Source organism: Adiantum capillus-veneris, chromosome 26 (genome assembly GCF_014529385.1).
Source record: "Adiantum capillus-veneris isolate H3 chromosome 26, ASM1452938v2, whole genome shotgun sequence".
Classification (NCBI taxonomy): domain Eukaryota; kingdom Viridiplantae; phylum Streptophyta; class Polypodiopsida; order Polypodiales; family Pteridaceae; genus Adiantum; species Adiantum capillus-veneris.
This window is the reverse complement of record NC_140956.1, coordinates 3955706-3960000: the sequence shown is the minus strand read 5'-3', so window position 1 is coordinate 3960000 and position 4295 is coordinate 3955706. Positions and strand designations below refer to the sequence as shown.

Genomic DNA, 4295 nt, shown 5'->3' with positions numbered 1-4295 from the left:
CTACAGAGACCCAATATGGACCCTTGCTACCTGTAGATACGGTTGTTCCGGTAATGTCTATTCAAGTATGGCAAAATATGTTCAGCTTCAAACTACTTATATGTACTTGTCAACTTTTACAGAGGTTGATTATCTTGGACCTCAATGGATTGCTGCTGATGCGCGTGCCTCTCGGTGACACAGAACCCTTTGAGGATTTGCAAATATTTCAGATGGGAACCTGTTGAGTCGTGGTTCGTCCAGGAACCAAAGAATTTATTCAATTTCTTCTTCCGCGCTTCAGAGTTGCCATATGGTCTTCAATGCAAAGGCAAAACTTGTCGCCACTAGTTACAATAGTTTGCGGTGTATGCGGCGCTCACACGTCAGATTTTGCCTTTTTGTATGATCAAAGAAAATGTGTTACCGTCGAGGGCCACTACCACCCTAAAAAACCACATTTACCTCTTTTGTACAAACCGTTTAGCGAAATCGATGTACCCTTTGATGCAACTAATACACTACTGATTGATGATACTCCTGAAAAGGGAGAACTAAATCCACCGGGAACAACTATCTCACCACCTTCTTTCGAGGGGCATTCCTTTGATTTTTACCTTGAAGACATTCTGATTCCATACTTACAGAAATTGTATCTCAGTCCATTGTTCACGGACGAGTTTGTACTTTCTAATGAATTAAGATGACTCTTCTATCATGTATTTGTCTTGTCTAACATTGAGAGAGAGAGAGAGAGAGAGAGAGAGAGAGAGAGAGAGAGAGAGAGATTTGACATGCTAAAGAAATGTATTTCAAGAACACTTATATTCACAGGGCACAATTGACAAATGAGCTCAAAAAACTTCATGTATTGAAAGTCATTCGTATATACTTGGGTTCACATTGAATCTCAGCACAAAATATCTTTTTCCCTTCGCCGCATCACCTTACGGCCAGCTAGGAAAAAGGAAAAAATCTGAAAGGTCCCTGTCCATTGACTCTTCAATTATGTCATGCCGCAACTGCAGAAGACTGCATAGCTCCCTTATTGTAACCACCAACATTAGGCCATGCTCTTTATCAATCACTTCCACATCCACAGCAGGATTATCTTCCAAAGCTGCAGAAACCTTGTCCATAGGAATGTACTTACCTTTGAACATTTGTGATCGCATATGCCAAAAGGAGACTAACAGTGATTGGCTTGCAATCATGTACTTGACAAATAGAGTGTCAAGCGCGACCTCGCACCGTATGCCAATCTCTTCCTTTACATACCATCCTCTGTCAAGAAGTTTGTCACAGGATGACTGCTGAAATGACTTGCACATGAACATAGTTTTCGTAACACGGATATTGTAGCTATGAAACAACTCTATGAAGAGTGCAACAGGACAAAAGTTTGCAATTCTAACCAGTTTGGTGGGAATAGAGCTACATAGAGACCTCTGTATATCCTTGTAGATCTTACTTCGCATTGCCTCCACCATTGTTTCCTCGGGAACTGGCCAGTCCACAGTGTTCCAAACGGTTGGTAGAGGCAGTTTCACTAACATGCCATTCTTATTCCTTGAGCTGAGTTGGTAGAAGTGGTCATAGAAAAATATTCCTTCATCAGCCAGGCTTTTGCTGCTCCTCCCTGAATACTATAGAGAACCAATGTGGGCATGAACAACAAGGAAGAGGCCTAATATGCACTCTACAGGCTCCCATTGCTCATAAGAAGAGGGATAAACATTTGCAAAATATATAACAAGAGTTAAACTAAGAGTATCAATAAGTAAAAATGACAAATCTAATGTAGTTGAGCTGTGAAGAATGGAGACATAGCTCATAAGAAGAGGGATAAACGTTGCAAAATATATAAGAAAAGTTATAATGAGAGTATCAATAAGTGAAATGACAAATCAAACGAAGTTCAGATGTCAAGAGTAGTTACGATTGCAACGTGGTTGATGTATATCTGATACATTTCCACCGTTTGCTATCACGTTTGGATGGGTAAACACATGCTGAACAAGAACTTCCTTTCCAGATCTTTTGCCGATTTCAACTTTGAAATCCAACACTCTGGCCTTCCATGCTGAGCGGTAAACATTGATACCACTAGACCTCTTGGGTCTTCTTGGTTGCATGAGGACCCATGAACCTTTGTTTATCCTTTGTCCAACCCATTGGTTCTCTGCACTTATTGAAGTTGATATTGTAATTGAGGATATGCTACTACTTGGCCTTCTAGGCAAAGTGCAGCTGTTGGTTGTTGGTGTGAGAGACAGTAAACACCTAGAGCTTCTTGGGCGAGAAGACGTGGAAGCCATAGCTCTCAGAGAAAAGCTTTAGTGGAGGGAGATTCGCTTTGAAAGCATTCTAATGGAGGGAAAGTGTTTTAGAATTCCAATATCTTGTGCGGGCTTAATGGTCACCCTCCAGTAAGTGAATGACCATAAGAGAATATTAGCAGTGGGACCACTGGCAAGCACCTAACAGCTCGGTAAAAGCAAGGAAGTTACGATGCCAGAATCCTAGATTCGTCAAAGTTTTTAGGCTATTTTCCTATTTTTTGAGTCTTTCCACGTACTTTCCTACGTAACGTAGCCCTCCTGCTCATTGGACGCGCTCTATTTTTCTCTCTCTTCATATGGCCCTCCAAATAACCTCCGAAATTTCCTAATGCAATGGAGTCGGCCACTCGGTTCAAGGAGCCACAAATTGCATTTGCATTGTCACGAGTGGCTTCGTTTCTCGCCTCCTCGATTTCTAGCAATCTCTTTCCCCTAGTGTCTTCACGTACGTCCTTCCGGTCCTCTGAACATTGCAACACCATCGCCAAGTTCTTCGTCGAGTCCACGAGCTCCTTGATGTTGTTGCCATTGACCCGCGAGCGCCGCTTTTGCTTGATCCCTCCTGAGCTGTCTTCTGCTGATGCGTCGCTGGGTCCACCACCATCGTTCGTGGCAATAGGCGGTGTTTGTTGCTTGCTTGTGCTGTCATGATCACCATGCATGGTAGGGTTGTCTTCTTCGTCGCCTACATGCCAAGAAGTAAAGAAATTAGGGTGAAAGCAACAAGTAAAAACAGTAGCGAAAATAAATTTATGGACCAAATTCCAATGGGACTTGTATACCTAGTGGTGTCATGTCATCCTCCATAGAGTCAACCAACAACCCCCTGATGTCGGCATTGCGGTCCCCGCCAAAAAGCATCTGCATTTTGTTGTACAGTTTGAATGGAAAGTCTTCTACAGGTAGTCCTTTTGTGCGCCGGTCGGTTTGAGTCATTTGCCAGTAGCCAGACCACCCTGAGGGAATCTTCCTCTCATAGTCATTGAGCTTATTGAACAGGGAGTGTACTTTCTCCCACTTCGTTTTGCATTGTGACTTATTACGCATGACGCCTCGTGCCTGACAGGTCTCAGCAACCATTTTCCACCAGCGGTCACGACGAGTACGCTCGTAAACCCCTCCTTCACTCTGACGTACCTGTACTTCTTTCTTGGCCTCGACCAAAGTGATGATCTCGTGGAGCCTCCAATTAGTTTGTGCAGACGTTTGTGGCCTTTGGGTCAATGAAGGCGCCGGTGCTCCCTCAACTGAGGTGTTGCTATCACTAGGGATAGCAATTGGAGCTAACCTGTTGCTTGGCGGTAGGCCCTGATGGGAGGCATTGTTGATTGGTGTTGGTAGAGCCGATGCTGGACGTGTAGACAATGGCAGTGAGATTGTGGTCGGCAGTGGCCGCGGTATTGAAAGCATGGATGGCCTTACTGGAACTGGCCGCACCTGAGGTAAGATGATTGGTGGATCAGCGCGTAGTCCAATGTCTACGAAGGCCGTTCGGGGCGGTGTGATTGAAGTCCCCCAAGCACATGAGCCGCCAAGGCCTCTGATTGATGATCCAACTTGTTGTGGATGCAAGCTAGACCCCATTACCAAGGAGTTTTGCTGAGGTGATCCCTTTTGTGGCACCATTGGATGCATGCCGCAGCCAACTCTTCGATCGTCGACATCGCTTCATCGAGTAGGGACTCCGTGGGCGGGATAGAAGAAGGAACCTCCTCGCCATCGTCGCTCCATTCATTGTTGAGATGCATCGGCAAATTCTCTCGAGACGACATGGCTACAGAAAAACCGAGCGATACATTACAAAGAAATGTAGTGGATCTTTATAAGTATTTCCCATGCACCAAACCAAAAAGAGTGGCAAAAATAACTTTAGGTTGATTTTTTTATCAAATTCATGGAAATAATTAACCACTTAGCATAGCAAAATAATTGCAGCAAAGCAGAACCTCATTCTGGTTACATTTACGAAATCAC

The 4295-nt window shown here is 44.1% G+C and overlaps 1 pseudogene; it reads right to left on the bottom strand.

The window, feature by feature from the left end:
- Window positions 1–2736: 2736 nt before the first annotated feature.
- LOC147422910 (uncharacterized) lies at window positions 2737–4093 on the bottom strand (annotated as a pseudogene).
- Window positions 4094–4295: the final 202 nt, after the last annotated feature.